Raw genomic sequence first — 16,880 nt, forward strand, 5'->3', positions numbered from 1 at the left:
CAAAATTCTTAAGTTTGCCAATGACTGAAGTACGTTTTAGTTTTAGTGGCTGAGAATTCGCCTGACCATTTCGTCTCCTTTGTACATTTATTGCTAAGTGAACACTTTTGTTGCAGAATAGCAATAGTTTTTTTTTAATGTGTTCTGAATGACTCCAGGGATTAGTTTATTTTTTTTACAACACATTCAATCACAACTAATTAACAATATTTGTTATGCAGATATATTATATTTCAGGCATTGAATATAATGTAGACCCAGCAGCACAACACTTCAGACAGCACAGTATGGCTCAGGGTTGAGCTGAAATCAGGCGGGTGAGTATGGCAGAGTGCAAGACGTCACTCTACACGTAGCACATACTCAGACAACATTACACATATGTATTGACCTCTGGCACAGAGAGAGAAAGTGGTGACCAGAATCGCAGAATACACAGGCTGGTGCCACGCTGGGGTTAGAACCAAGAACCTGTTCTAAGACAACAACTATTAACAATATTTCGAAAACTCAGATTTTTAAAATTTATTTTCACTTTGTCTTGATAATATTGCAGTAATAAATCGTAGAAGCGCCATACAGGATATTGAGTGGTCAATTCTATTATCAATAAAACAAGAACAATAGTCTGAAACATTTTCGACCCCCCTCTCCCCTGACATCCGTTGGCCCGTACAGTTGAAATGTCAGCACTGGAGGCATCAGTTATCTCAATCTACACACATTCATCGTGGCATTCCCGGACTCGGTCTCCCGCTTCCTTCCAGGACACACATTTAGCAAATTCTTAGTTTTCAGACACACAAACAGCAATTCCTTTTTTTCTTCAACTCCAATGAAGACGCTCCCTTAAAATCCATCCACAGGCCCAGTCCCCTTCACATCCCAGGATCACAGGGTTCCTTCCCGCCCAAAGGCCCGTCACATGTTCCATCCAGTTCACATGCAGGAGCAGGGCAGGGATGCTAACACAGCTGTGTGTGCCCAGTCCTTCTGACTCCTCTTTCAGACATGCTTTAAGGATGCTACCACTGGAATACTGGGGATTTGGAAGGGGACATGGGGGACTGGAAGCAAGACGATGAGTAGGGCTGCTGCAAGACATGAGAGTAATAGCAAAGAACAAGAAAAGGACTGACGTGAACTGACGAATAAGTTACTAATCGGCAGCAACAGTCTTTCTGGTTGATATTCTATCTGTAGAATATTCACCGTTTGAATACTTCCAAGCACCAGACTGGATCTGAAAAATTCCTGCAGCACCTGTGCGACACAAGATGGCGCCGTCTGCATCCGCTGCAGCTCCTGTGTGCCACAAGATGGTGCTGTCTGCATCCGCTGCAGCTCCTGTACGCCACAAGATGGCGCCCTCTGCATCCGCTGAAGCTCCTGTGCGCCACAAGATGGGGCCGTCTGCATCCGCTACAGCTCCTGTGCGCCACAAGATGGGGCCGTCTGCATCCGCTGCCGCTCCTGTCAACTAAAATGGGCGCCGTCTGCATTCGCTGCAGCACCTGTGTGCCAAAAGATTGCGCCATCTGCTGCAGCTCCTGGTTGCCAAAGATGGTGCCGTCTGCATCCGCTTCAGCTCCTGTGCACCAAAAGATGGCGCCATCTGCATCCGCTTCAGCTCCTGTGCGCCACGAGATGGTGCTGTCTGTATCCGCTGCAGCTCCTGTGCGCCAAAAGATGGCACCGTCTGCATCCGCTGCAGCTCCTGTGCGCCACAAGATGGGGAAGTCTGCAGCCAATGCAGCTCCTGTGCGCCACAAGATGGGGCCGTCTGCATCAGCTGCAGCTCCTGTGCGCCACAAGATGGGGCCGTCTGCATCCGCTGCAGCTCCTGTGTGCCACAAGATGGGGCCGTCTGCATCCGCTGCAGCTCCTGTGTGCCACAAGATGGGGCCGTCTGCATCCGCTGCAGCTCCTGTGTGCCACAAGATGGGGCCGTCTGCATCCGCTGCAGCTCCTGTGTGCCACAAGATGGTGCTGTCTGCATCCGCTGCAGCTCCTGTGCGCCAAAAGATGGCACCGTCTGCATCCGCTGCAGCTCCTGTGCGCCACAAGATGGTGCTGTCTGCATCCGCTGTAGCTCCTGTGCGCCACAAGATGGGGAAGTCTGCAGCCAATGCAGCGCCTGTGCGCCACAAGATGGGTCCGTCTGCATAAGCTGCAGCTTCTGTGCGCCACAAGATGGAGCCGACTGCATCCGCTGCAGCTCCTGTGTGCCAAAAGATGGGGCCGTCTGCATCCGCTGCAGCTCCTGTGTGCCACAAGATGGTGCTGTCTGCATCCGCTGCAGCTCCTGTGCGCCAAAAGATGGCACCGTCTGCATCCGCTGCAGCTCCTGTGCGCCACAAGATGGTGCTGTCTGCATCCGCTGTAGCTCCTGTGCGCCACAAGATGGGGAAGTCTGCAGCCAATGCAGCTCCTGTGCGCCACAAGATGGGGCCGTCTGCATCAGCTGCAGCTTCTGTGCGCCACAAGATGGAGCCGACTGCATCCGCTGCTGCTCCTGTGTGCCAAAAGATGGGGCCGTCTGCATCCGCTGCAGCTCCTGTGCGCTATAGTGGGCGCTGTCTGCATTCGCTGCAGCTACTGTGCGCCACAAGATGGCGCCGTCTGCAGCCATGGCAGCTCCTGTGCGTCACAAGATGGCGCCATCTGCATTCACTGGAGCTTCTGTGCACCAAAAGATGGCGCGCAGTCTGCATCCACTGTAGCTCCAGTGCGCCACACGATGGCGCCATCTACAGCCATGGCAGCTCCTGTACTCCACAAGATGGCGCCGTTTGCATCCACTGCAGCTCCTGTGCGTCAAAAGACAGCAGCTCCTGTGCGCCAAAAGATGGGGCTGTCTGCATCCGCTGCAACTTCTGTGCGCCACAAGATGGGGCCGTCTGCATCCGATGCAGCACCTGTCCACCACAAGGGGCACCGTCTGCATCCACTGCAGCAACAGTCTTTCTGGTTGATACTCGTATCTGTAGAATCTTCACCGTTTGAATACTTCCAAGCACCAGACAATCTGAAAAGTTCCAGCAGCACCTGTGTGCCACTAGATGGCGCCATCTGCATCCACTGCAGCTCCTCTGTGCCAAAAGATGGCACGCCGTCTGCATCCACTGCAGCTCCTGTGCGCCACAAGATAGCGTCATCTGCAACCATGGCAGCTCCTGCGCGACACAAAATGGCGCCATCTGCATCCACTGCAGCTCCTGTGCGGCACAAGATTGCGCCATCTGCATCCACTGGAGCTTCTGTGCACCAAAACATGGCACACCGTCTGCATCCACTGCAGCTCCAGTGTGTCAAAAGGCTGCAGCTCCTGTGCGCCAAAAGATGGCGCTGTCTGCATCCGCTGCAACTTCTGTGCGCCACAAGATGGGGCCGTCTGCATCCGCTGCAGCTCCTGTGCGCCACAAGAAGGGGCGGTCTGCATCCGCTGCAGCTCCTGTGCGCCACAAGGGGTGCGGTCTGCATCCGGTCCAGCTCCTGTGCGCCACAAGGGGTGCCGTCTGCATCCGGTGCAGCTCCTGTGCGCCACAAGGGGTGCCGTCTGCATCCGGTGCAGCTCCTGTGCTCCTCTGCATCCGGTGCAGCTCCTGTGCGCCACAAGGGGTGCCGTCTGCATCCGGTGCAGCTCCTGTGCGCCACAAGGGGTGCCGTCGGCTTTCACTGCAGCTCTTGTGCGCCACAAGATGGTGTTGTCTGCATCCACTGCAGCTCCTGTGCGCCACAAGATTGCGCCATCTGCATCCACTGGAGCTTCTGTGCACCAAAAGATGGCACACCGTCTGCATCCACTGCAGCTCCAGCGTGCCACATGATGGCGTCATATGCAGCCATGGTAGCTCCTCTGCGCCAAAAGATGGCACCATCTGCATCCACTGCAGCTCCTGTGCGCCAAAAGATGGCATCATATGCAGCCATGGCAGTTCCTGTACACCAAAAGATGGCGTCATCTGCAGCCATGGCAGCTCCTGTACGCCATCTGCATCCACAGCAGCTCCTGTGCAGCACAAGATGGTGCCATCTGCAGCCATGGCGGTTCCTGTGCGCCACAAGATGGCGCCGTTTGCATCCACTGCAGCTCCTGTGCGTCAAAAGACAGCAGCTCCTGTGCACCAAAAGATGGCGCCGTCTGCATCCGCTGCAACAAGGTGGCGCCGTCTGCATCCAATGCAGCTGCTGTGCGCCACAAGATAGGGCATTCTGCATCCGCTGCAGTTACTGTGAGCCACAAGATGGTGCCGTCTGCATCCGCTGCAGCTCCTGTGCGCCACAAGATGGGGCCATCTGCATCTGCTGCAGCTCCTGTATGCCACAAGATGACGCCGTCTGCATCCGTTGCAGCTCTTGTGCGCCACAAGATGGTGTTGTCTGCATCCACTGCAGCACCTGTCCACCACAAGGGGCACCGTCTGCATCCACTGCAGCAACAGTCTTTCTGGTTGATACGCTATCTGTAGAATCTTTACTGTTTGAATACTTCCAAGCACCAGACTGGATCTGAAAAGTTCCAGCATCACCTGTGTGCCACAAGATGGCGCCATCTGCAGCCATGACAGCTCCTGTGCGTCACAAGATGGCGCCATCTGCATCCACTGGAGCTTCTGTGCACCAAAAGATGGCTCGCAGTCTGCATCCACTGGAGCTCCAGTGCGCCACACGATGGCATCATATGCAGCCATGGCAGCTCCTCTGTGCCAAAAGATGGCGCCATCTGCAGCAATGGCCGCTCCTGTATGCCAAAAGAGTGCGCCATCTGCATCCACTACAGCTCCAGTGCGGCACAAGATGGAGCCATCTGCAGCCATGGCAGTTCCTGTGTGCCACAAGATGGCGCCGTTTGCATCCACTGCAGCTCCTGTGCGTCAAAAGGAAGCAGCTCCTGTGCGCCAAAAGATGGCGCTGTCTGCATCCGCTGCAACTTCTGTGCGCCACAAGATGGGGCCTTCTGCATCCGCTGCAGCTCCTGTGCGCCACAAGATGGGGACGTCTGCATCCGGTGCAGCTCCTGTGCGCCACAAGGGGGGCCGTATACATTCGGTGCAGCTCCTGTGCGCCACAAGGGGTGCCGTCTGCTTTCACTGCAGCTCTTGTGCGCCACAAGATGGTGTTGTCTGCATCCACTGCAGCACCTGTCCACCACAAGGGGCTCCGTCTGCATCCACTGCAGCAACAGTCTTTCTGGTTGATACTCTTTCTGTAGAATGTTCACTGTTTGAATACTTCCAAGCACCAGACTGGATATGAAAAGTTCCAGCATCACCTGTGTGCCACAAGATGGCGCCATCTGCAGCCATGACAGCTCCTGTGCGCCACAAGATGGCGCCATCTGCATCCACTGGAGCTTCTGTGCACCAAAAGATGGCTCGCAGTCCGCATCACTGTAGCTCCAGTGCGCCACACGATGGCATCATATGCAGCCATGGCAGCTCCTGTACGCCAAAAGAGTGCGCCATCTGCATCCACTGCAGCTCCAGTGCGGCACAAGATGGCGTCTTCTGCAGCCATGGCAGTTCCTGTGCGCCACAAGATGGAGCCATCTGCAGCCACGGCAGCTCCTGTACGCCAAAGAGTGCGCCATCTGCATCCACTACAGCTCCTGTGTGGCACAAGATGGCGCCATCTGCAGCCATGGCAGTCCCTGTGCGCCACAAGATGGCGCCGTTTGAATCCACTGCAGCTCCTGTGCGTCAAAAGGCAGCAGCTCCTGTGCGCCAAAAGATGGCGCTATCTGCATCCGCTGCGACAAGGTGGCGCCGTCTGCATCCAATGCAGCTGCTGTGTGCCACAAGATAGTTTGAGTTTAAAAATTCTTATATAGCGCTCTTACACCAGCGGTTTCATGGCGCTGTAACTGGCAGATCTCCACAATAGACAAGGAAGGGAGGTCGGGTAACAGAGGATTAAATGAAAATTTTGCTGAAGAAGTAGGCTTTAAGTTTCTTTCGAAACTGGGAATATGGGGTTAGGGATCTGAGATCAAGGGGTAATGAGTTCCAAAGGGTTGGGGCAAGGGTCGCAAATTTTGAGCCCCCCCACTTTTTCCGGCGAAACCGGGGAACTATCAGGAGGGATTGGGAAGAAGATCGGAGCTCCCTAGTTGGCAAGTAGGGGATAATCTCCGAAGAAATGAATGCAGGGGCCTGACCCAATCGAGCCTGGTAAGTGATAGATGCAAGCTTGAATTGGATACGTTCCCGAACCGGAAGCCAATGTAAAAGTTTCAGAAGGGGGGTGACATGTGAGGATTTAGGAAGGTTAAAGACCAGCCGAGCCGCCTGGTTTTGGATCATCTGCAACCGCCTGAGACTATATGCAGGTATACCTGCATATAGGGCGTTGCCATAATCCAGGCGGGAGATGACCATCGCAAGGACGATCAAGATAGCGCTGTCTGCATCCGATGCAGTTCCTGTGCGCCACAAGATGGTGCAGTCTGCATACGCTGCAGCTCCTGTACGCCACAAGATGGGGCCGTCTGCATTCGCTACAGCTCTTGTGCACCACAAGGGGCGCCGTCTGTATCCGCTGCAGTTCCAGTGTGCCACAAGATGGGGCAATCTGCATACGCTGCAGCTCCTGTGCGCCACAAGATGGCGCAGTCTGCCTCCGCTTCAGCTCCTGTGCACCACAAGATGGCGCCGTCTGCATCCACAGCAGTTCCTGTGCGCCACAAGATGGGGCCATTTGCATCCGCTGCAGTTCCTGTGCGCCACAAGGGGCGCCATTTGCATCCACTGCAGCTACTGTGCACCACAAGGGGCGAAGTTTGCATCCACTGCAGCTCCAGTGTGCCACAAGATGGCGCCATCTGCATGCAATGCAGCACTGTCCTGACATGGACTGGACTACAATGCAGCATTCAGGCACCACCTTTGCACGCTGTTAGTTTTTCTTTTTTCCCCCACACTTTTAGACATGCAGCTTAGTTGACAAGATTGATGGGGCAACTGGCTTCGAGCAAATTCAACTTGAAACTTATTTAGAATCAAAACTCCACTCATAGAATGGGGAGGTAGCGGAAGTGAGGAATCGGATGTGAGAAATTGGCTCTACATATACTGGACCAAAGTAAGGTACAGTGTGTATAGAGACCGCAAACCCCAGAGGTATAACAAAGGTTAAAGTCAGGGCTAACCTTACTCTCCAAAGTGGTAGCTTGGTCGAGCAGTAAGGCAGTACCAGAGGACCGTGTAAAGCATTTGTTGTACACACTCAGAAAAAGGTTTCACACACTCAAGGACTGAACTCCAGGCCAATTGTTTTTATATCTAATGATATAGTTGTTTTATTTTTAGAACCAACAGGTATGAAAATATACTTTTCTCAATAAGGAGTTATCTCAGATAATTACTTTGCAGACAGTTAATGACTTTGTAAACACAATAGGTACAGGGGTTGCAGTAGGCAACACAGTTCTAAACACAATTTAGCATTGAGCTCAATGTTTTTTTTCTAAACAATTACAGTTGGTTACTTTGTAGATTACTTTTGTAATTCCAGGACTGGATCCTAGATTCAGTCCTGGGGTCTAAGCTGAAAACAGTTTAGTAAAAACGATTTGGTTATTGCAATGATTTTTAAGGAATATAAAGGTATTTTAAAAGTTCACACTTAGAAACTTTTCAGGCAATGTTATTCAATGGGAGAAAATTCAGGTTACAGGTAAAGTATGTTCTCGTTACTTTTGTAATCCAGTACTGGACTCCTAGGTCCAGCACTGGGGTCTCTACTTAAGACAGGTAAGTAATTACGTTTCAGTAGTTGGAACGATTTTTAAGGAATATTTCAAGTTTTCAAAAGTAGACAGAAGAAATTTCACAGAAAAGCAGACAATGGATTCCTATGGAGAAAATTCATGTTACTAGTAAACCCAGTTAGGATTACTTTTGCGGTCCAGTACTGGGCTACAAGGTACAGTACTGGATTCTCTCCTGATCACAGGTAAGTATTTCGGATTTCAGGTGATTTTATAGGAATATTTAACGTTTTCAAAACTTCACACTTAGAAGATTTTTCAAGTCAAACCAGTCAATGTTATCCAATGGCAGGTAAGTGAGTTACCGGTTTCCAGGTGACACAGACATCTAGCCGCAGATTCCTCAACTTAGAATAGATACCAAAGCCATACTCCATAGGAGAAGGGTCTGTGAAAAAACCACCAAGTTCCAAGAGAACATATATGTCAAGAGGCTGACAAAACACGGTGGGAACCGCAATGCCAGGGCAACTGACATGAGACCCAGGAAAACTCTGTAAGGCAAATGAACAAGGGACGGCAAAGACACCAAAATCCATTGAGAGCAGGCGCGAAACCTCTCTCGTCCAGACACAGGTGAAAGGAAAAACATAACTAGAAAGGTCAGTGCCAAAGTAAGAAACAATGTAGTGACTCCGTCAAAGAAGGAGCCCAACACCGGTTTCTATGATCCATGAGGAACAAAGCTCCAAAGGGGCAAAATAACATGACAACGGTAGAGCACACCTCCTGAACATACACCATAGTGGATGTCAAAAATGAAAACAGGTGACAGTCGGAAGACTGTCCAGTTAAGAACAGTAGCCGCAACAGGAGGCCCGTGTGTGTAGAAAAAACACACATCAATTGTGTACCCCCCTAGGACATGTGACAACAGTGGCAAGGCTAAACCCAGAGTCTAGTGCCAACAGAGACAGAAGAAGCACCATAGAGCAAGCGCAGAAGGTAGGCATGCAGACAAACGTACCAAATGTACTACTGTGAGGGGATAGCCTGCAAGCCAGGAACACAAAGAGGACTCTATCCCGAAGGAGAGTGAGCAAGAAAAAAACAGAACCTAGTATGCGAGCACCCCCGCAGCATGTAGAACTCACGACAAACACAAAGAAACAGGAATGTTGCCACACCTACAGGAAGTGACGAAACCCTAAGCAGGTGAGTCGCTCAAGCAGTACCACTGTACCGGTGTACTGAATAACAGTCACAAAATGCAGAAAAAGCAACAGTACTCGGAGGGTGAAAAACCTTGGCTCCCGTGAGGCAGGTGGCAACGTAGACCATAACACTGCCAGTAAAGGAGTGAGAGAAGGCACAGACAGAATCTTGTCGCCAAAAAGCATACACCGCCATAGACAGACACCATCTACCAACAAATAGAATGTCGAGAAGTATATATGCACAGTAATGGTACATAAAGAGCAACTGTGCCAGAATGAGTGTAAGAACTCACACAGAGAAAAACAGCTGGTGGGGAGCCCATCACCAGTGCTACAAATGAGTAAGAACCCACACTACGAGAAACCACTGGGGTGAAGCACAGATCCGGTGGCAGAAAGTCATAGACAAGAGCCACTCCTGGAAGAACTAAGAAATATGCACAGGGCAGGAACGGACAACCAGACCCCCTGTCCTGCAGGAAGCAAGGGAAAGGAGACCCCTGCTAGGGAAGTGGGGTAGGAGGCAACACACAGTCGAGACAGAGCCGTCGGGAACTCCCCTTGCCTTAAGGAAGAACCTTGACAGTGCTTGAGCCACAGAAACAACGTAGAGCACAACCTGTATGCCCCAATACGGCAAGTATTCACAGAATACAGAAGAACATAAGTTACATTACCTGTAAACTGTGGTTATCCAGTATTGGTGTCTTTCATAGATTCACATGCTTGAATATTCCCCGTCGTCGAAGTGGGAGTCCAACGGTACATAAAATAGCAGTAATATATGCATATATAAGTAAAATTATTATAATTATATAAATACATACACATATATAAAATACAGTAAAATATCCAGAAAACTCAAAAGTACCATAGAACTGAATAGGCCCATAGAAAGCCTAAGGGAAAAACTCAACTTGGTAACATATCAGTGTCATTATGTTTTGGTCCAAATTCCAGCCAATCAGGCTGTAGCTCCCTCTAGAACCTTCTCCGCAGAAGCCCAAGACCTCAGATTTTCGTAGCACAGAGTAACCAAAAGTGCCTGAGGAGAAGAGAGCCTCTGAGGGGAGGACGGGAGGGTCGCATGTGAATCTATGAAAGAAACCAATATGGAGAACCACAGGTTTACAGGTAAGTAACTTATGTTCTTCTCCAGTATTAGGGGTGTCTTTCATAGATTCACATGCTTGAATAAGAGTAGAAAGCAGTAATCATCATATAAGTCATAAAGGTAACAGTAAATTCAAGCATATAAGAAACATATCATATTAAAGAGAAAACCTTTATGACTGGAGGCGGGTAGCATCAGAGGCTCACCTTTAATGGAAAAGATTCCGCAGCACCGCTTGTCTGACGGCTGCATCAGCGGCGTCTGTTGACTGCAGACAGTAGTGCTTCGTAAAAGTATGGCTGCTCGACCACGTAGCAGCTCTGCAAATGTGTCGCAGAGGTACCCCCGCAATCCTGATGGATGCAGTGCGCTGAATGTAAAACTTACGACAACGGTTCAAATCCAGGGAATGTAGTGAACGTTCCGCAGGAGTTTGTGGATCAGGAAAGAAAGTTTTTAAAATGACTGGTTCATTGAGATGAAAATCAGTGGGAACTTTCGGAATTAATTTAGGATTAGTACGTAGTGTAACAGCCTCTTTTGAGAACTGGAGAAAAGGAGGCTGAATTGTGAATGCCTGAATGTCACTGACACGCCTAGATGACGTCAAGGCGAGCAATAGGGCAACTTTCCACGTGAGGAATTTTAAGCTTGCTGAATGGATGGGTTCAAAAGGAGGTAGGAGGAGCTGAGACAAAACCAGGTTTAAGCGCCAAGCAGGCGGAGGACGCCAAATGGTGGAAACATACGGAAGAGGCCTTTGAAAAACTGTTGAATGATTCTAGACGAATACAGTGAGGTAGAACCATCATGACGGAAGCGGGAGAGAGCCGCCAGAAATACCTTCAGAGTGGAGTGGGAAAGTCCTGACTTTGCAAGGGATAGGAAGAAAGGCAGGATCTGTTCTGGTTTGGCGGTCATCGGATCCAAGGCTTTGGTGTGGCACCAGACACAGAAACGCTTCCACTTCAACTGATAGGTTTTAATGGTGGAAGGAGCACAGGCGTGCGCTAACACCTCTCTGCAGTCAGCGTCGATGGTCAGACGCGCAAATTCATGGTGTTCAGGTTCCAGGCATGGAGCAGGAGGTATGCTGGATCCGGATGGCAAATCTGCCCCTGCTGCATCGTGAGGAGGTGAGGCAGTGGATGAAGCGGAATTGGCTCGTTCTGGGAGAACAAGAGAACGCCCGAGAACCATGGGCGCCGCGGTCACTTGGGTGCGATCAGGATTATATGGCAGGGTTGAAGTCTCATCCTGTGCAACAAGCGCGGAATCAGAGGAAGCGGAGGGAAAGCGTAGCTGAATGCGTTCAACCAGCTGATCGAAAATGCATTTCCGCTCGACTCTCTGTGGGGATGAAGACTTGCATAGCGTTGGCATGTCCTGTTGGTGATAGTAGCAAAAAGATCCATCTGCGGCGAGAGTTGGTTGATTGAGTTCCCACTCGTGGTTGTCCGAGAAAGACCTGCTGAGTGAATCCGCCAGAACATTGGAAACACCCGGCACATGGATGGCTGTGAGATAAATTTGATGTCGAATCGCCCATTTCCATATCTCCTGTGCTTGTTGGGAAAGCAAACGGGACCTTGTGCCGCCCTGTTTGTTTAGGTAATGCATGCTGGTGGTGTTGTCTGTCCTCACCAGCAGAGATTGGCCTTGAACAATCCGTTGAAAAGACTTCAGGGCAAGGAAGATCGCCAGAAGCTCTAGGCGGTTTATATGCCAAGTGCGTTGGACCGCAGTCCATTTCCCTTGTACTGACAGACCTTCGAGATGCGCTCCCCAGCCCTCCAGGGACGCATCGGTTGTAAGCGTCAGAGACGGAGCAGCGTCTTTAAAAGACCGACCTTTTGAAATGTTCGGAGGGTGAGCCCACCACTCCAGAGCCTCCTGAATGCGGGGCGTGAGAAGGATCCTGTCGTTGAATGATCCTGAAATCTGTTTCCACTGCTTGTCTAACTCCTCTTGGACGACCCTCATATGTAGTCTGCAGTGGGGAATCGACTGTATGGCAGAGTAAGCCATGCCGAGGAATGATTTCAACATCCGGACTGAAACGTACAGTTTTTACTGCAGGGATCGTACCATCTGGAGCATACGGTCTTGTCTTTCCTGGGAGACAAAAACCGTTGCCAGCTGAGAATCTACTGAGGCTCCTAGAAAATCTCGCCGCTGAGACAGGCGAAAGTGTGACTTCTGGCAATTGATGGAAAGGCCCAAGTCCTGATACAGGGAGATGCAAGACTGAGTATGCTGGATTGCCAGTTGGAGGTTCGGAGCCTTTATGAGACAATCGTCCAGGTATGGATAAAACTGTATGCCTTGTAGGTGCAGAAAAGCAGCTACCGGGGCCATGATCTTGGTAAAGACCCTCAATGCTGAACGGAGGCCGAACGGCAGGACTCTGAATTGGAAGTCTAGGTGCCCAACTGTAAAACGAAGATATTTTCTGTGCCTGGGGTGGATTGGAACATGAAAATATGTGTCCTGGAGGTCGATCGTGGAGAAGAACTCTCCGGGATTGAGGTAATGTAGAATCTGGAGCAGGGTCAACATTTGAAAAGTTTTGGACGTGATGAATTTGTTTAAAGCTCGTAGATCCAAAATTGGGCGCCATTCCCCCGATTTTTTCTTGACTAGAAAAAAGCGGTAGTAAAATCCTTTGCCCTGCTGGCCTAGTGGTAATACTTCGATAGCACCCTTCCTGATCATTAATTTGACTTGAGTCAAAAGGTCCTTGAAATGAGGAGGAGGTGGGCCAGTAGGAGGGAGAGGTGGAGGAAATGTTGTGAATTCCAAAGTGTGTTCCTTTGAAATCAGATCCAGGACCCACTGATCGGAAGTAATTGTAATTTGAGATTCGACCTCCAATTTTTTACAGTCGGTGGAGAAATAGTGCTGGGACAGTCACTGTTTCTTTGCATTTGAACCACCTCTATAGGTAGTTTTTCTTTGGTATGGTCTGGAGGAGGTCTGACGACTCTGGGACTGGTAAGTTTGTCTTTGCCGGTTGTCATTGTAGGAGCGATATTGGTTTGATCCATGAAAAGTGGAATACTTGCCACCTCTACCACGTGCTCCTTGAAAAGGGAGTTTCTTATATTGGAGAGACCCCAACGCCTTGGCAGTATCCGTGTCTTTTTTGATTGATTCGAGGACCTCGTCGACATGCTTTCCGAAAAGCGATTCCCCATCATAAGGAAGATCGAGGACTTTAGCTTGGACTTCAGGGCGAAATGCTGTTGATTTTAAACAGCCTTGACGCCGTAAAACAGCAGCTCCCGCCAACTGTCTAAACCCCGTAGAGGAGATATCAATGGCGCAGTCAATGATCTCCGAGGAGATTTTTTCACCCTCCTGAATGATGGTTTGTGCCTCTGCGTGAATAGCATCTGGAAGTTGTGGAAGCAATGCTGCAATTTCGGACCACATTTGGCAGTCTTACCGTCCAAGAATGGCCAAGGAATTAGCTGCCCTTACAGTGGTGGCTGCCATGGTAGTACATTTTTTTCCTATGGAATCCAGCTTTCGGCGTTCCTGATCTGGAGGAGAAGTAAGGGGCGTGGAAGGATTGCGAGACCTCTTTTGAGCAGCCTGAGTAATGACGGAGTCCGCCTTAGGTTAAGACACCAAACATGCTGGAGAATTTGCTGCTGCTTTATATTTTTTATCAAGTCTTGGCAGGACAGCTGGGATCGAATTTGGTCGCTCCATTAATTTGAGACCTTCATCCCAAATGTGGTCAATTACAGGGATAGTGTGAGCTTGCCTTTGAGGTAGGTCTTTAAAATCGTAGAGAAAACAGTCAGTTTGTTGTACGTCCAAAGTGAGATGAAACCTCTTAGCAGCGCGGACCATCAAATTGTGGAAGCTGCTAATGTCCACAGGAGGCGAAGCCAAGGCGACGTTGGTGGAGTGGAAGGCGTGTGAGCCCTGTAATCATCCCATTCTTGAAGGGCAATGTCGTCATCATTTGGATCCGTATTTTGAGGATCAGGATCGTCATTGTCCGTATCAGGCAGGGCATGCACCGGTGATCGTGACGAAACTGGTGCAGAGGCTTGTGTTTGCGGAGGAGGTTGCAGGACTGGAGAAACAGGCAGAGATGGAGGAAATCTGCGGTTATAATCATCCAGCATGTGTTGCAGATTCCTTACCAAAGACAGTGGTATCTGTGTCGTTTGGTATGACATAAGTGCTTCCGACCTATCTACTGGAAAAAGTTCTGTCCTATCTTTGACGTACTCTTCCTCCTCCTCATCATAATCCTGGCACTTAATGTGCAGCTCGGATGGACTAGTCGATTGACCAAAGGCATTATCGTGCTCCGAATCATCATTGGGGTCCTCCTCCGCAGACTGAAATAACTTGTCAGGAAGTGCAGAGCCACTCTTAATTGGACTCAGTTGAATTAGAGGTAAGCGTCGCAACGTAGAAGCAGTAACCACTGTGAAGGTGGTAGCTGTGGCTAAACAATGGTGCAGCGTCAACGAGACCGTCGACGTGGCGATGGAAGAGTCAACAGCCGGTTGAGGCATCTGCACTGTGTCCACAGGCAAGGATTCCGTAGACGGATGTGTCTTAGGCTTCGTCGACGAAGATTTCTTCGCCGTCGACGAGGCAATGGACTTGCTCGTCGACGAAGATGGTCCCGTCGACGAAGGGTGGACCGTCGACGAAGTGACAGCAGTCGACGAAGCAGTCGTCGACGGTAAGGCAGTCGTCGACGAGGTAGCTGTCGACGAAGCAGGTCCCGTCGACGGGCGACGACCCATCGTCGATGTAGTAGTCTTGGTCGACGACGAGGAGTGCGTCGACGAAAGGCGCCTCGACTGTTGCATCTTCGTCGACTAGGTGGATTTAGCAGCCGTCGACGAGATCTTCAAAACAGAGGTAATAGGCCTCACCTCATGTGATGTCGTCGATGAGGTGGACGTCGACGACGTAGTTCGAGGACATAGAGCATGTCGTCGTCGACGTGGAGACAGCATCCACGGATTTCGTCATCGCCGATGTCGTCGACGGATGCGTCGACGAGCTAGTGCCCATTTTAGAGGATGAAGGCATGGCTTTGGACAATGACGCCAGAGAATCAGGTCTCGTAGGCGCATGTGGAGGTAAATCCTGTGGAGAGACAACCTTAGAAACATCAACAAGTCTCTTTTTCTTTAGAAAAGGAGAAGGTATCTCAGTCTCCGACCCACGTTTCTGAGAGGTCTTTGAGTGAAAAGAAGAGACACTCTCATCCTCCGAGACCACATCGTCCGTTGTCTTCAACTTCTGAAGCCACAGAAGGAGACGGGCCTCTCTGTCCCTTAAGGTTTTAGGTGGAAAAGTACGACAGTACTTACAGGTCTTCACTTGATGGTCAGGATAGAGACAGTAAATACATTTACTGTGTGGATCTTCATGAAAGAGACGCAGTTTTCCACAGGATGGACAAGATCTGAACAAAGATTTCCTTGAAGAAGACATTAAGAGATGAAAATACAGCTAAATACGTTGAAAAACTGAGCAGAGCTCAGGGAGACTCCCTTCATACGACGTGCGGTAGAAAATCTGAGGTCTTGGGCTTCTGAGGAGAAGGTTCTAGAGGGAGCTACAGTCTGATTGGTTGGAATTTGGACCAAAACATAATGACACTGATATGTTACCAAGTTGAGTTTCTCCCCTAGGCTTTCTATGGGCCTATTCTGTTCTATGGTACTTTTGAGTTTTCTGGATATTTTACTGTATTTTATATATGTTTATATATTTAAATAATTATGATAATTTTACTTATATATGCATATATTACTGCTATTTTATGTACCGTGGGACTCCCACTTCGACGGCGGGGAATATTCAAGCATGTGAATCTATGAAAGACACCCCTAATACTGGAGAACTGTTGTGTGCAACAAAGCATGTGTGGCTGAATACTCTCTCATCAATCACAGAAGTAAAGACTCCATCCAACAGGAAGACCTACACTGTTAGGGCTCAAGACCTTGAAGCACTATCAATTAAAGACCCTGTCTGCTGACAGGAGAAGTTAAGAAGCTTGGAATCTGCAGAGAGAATAAAGAGGGATAAAGATATTGCGATAAGCACATATATTACAGCAGTATTTGTAAATCAGTTGTCAAGGGCTGAGGAAACCCCTAGGGCAGTCACCCACTGAAAGGACTTTGTCACCTTTAGCACCTACGAAGACACAAGCTACTGTGCTTATTAATCCAATTGGAGCACATGCATGTAAGTAGTTTATACAACATCAGAGACAGTCACTGTACCTTGTTCTTTACTGCTTGCTTTAAATGCTTATTGACTACAAGGCTATACTTTTATGATGACGTGATTACAGCGCTCGTTGGCATAAAGTGTGTAGTCATCCAATAGCTGCATTACTTTTACAATTATAAGAAGGATAACAACTGTACTTACATCTTGCAATTAGAAACCAAGTTATCACGTCCAAGAATGCAGCAATTGAAAATACAAAGGACATAAGAAATATTTACACCTAATCATGCTGTTGCATGGCTACAGCGGTACAGAATTGACTCTACAACATTTGAAACTAACACTTTAAACATGAGCCATGCAATTGTCCTACTCACCAAGAAGAAAGATCACAAGGTGAAAAGTGCTATAAAAAGGAAGAAAAAGTTACTTACTTGTAACACCAGCACTGGTATGTATCTTTTATAGATTCTCATGTCTGAACATTTACCCTTGTTAGGTTGGGAACCATTGTTTGACAATGTTAACACAGCAGTATATAAGTACACGCTAATGCCAAGGAGATAGCCATTAATTAGGTTGCCTGTTCCCCTAACCATGTGAACCAAAG

General features: G+C 49.3%; 1 protein-coding gene across 1 annotated transcript in view; it reads right to left on the bottom strand.

Moving 5' to 3' along the window:
- The window catches only part of KIF1C (kinesin family member 1C), a 912,154-nt gene that overhangs the window by 441,525 nt on the left and 453,749 nt on the right, over positions 1–16,880 (bottom strand). The window lies entirely within an intron of this gene.

This window comes from Lissotriton vulgaris, chromosome 12, assembly GCF_964263255.1.
Source record: "Lissotriton vulgaris chromosome 12, aLisVul1.2, whole genome shotgun sequence".
NCBI lineage: Eukaryota > Metazoa > Chordata > Amphibia > Caudata > Salamandridae > Lissotriton > Lissotriton vulgaris.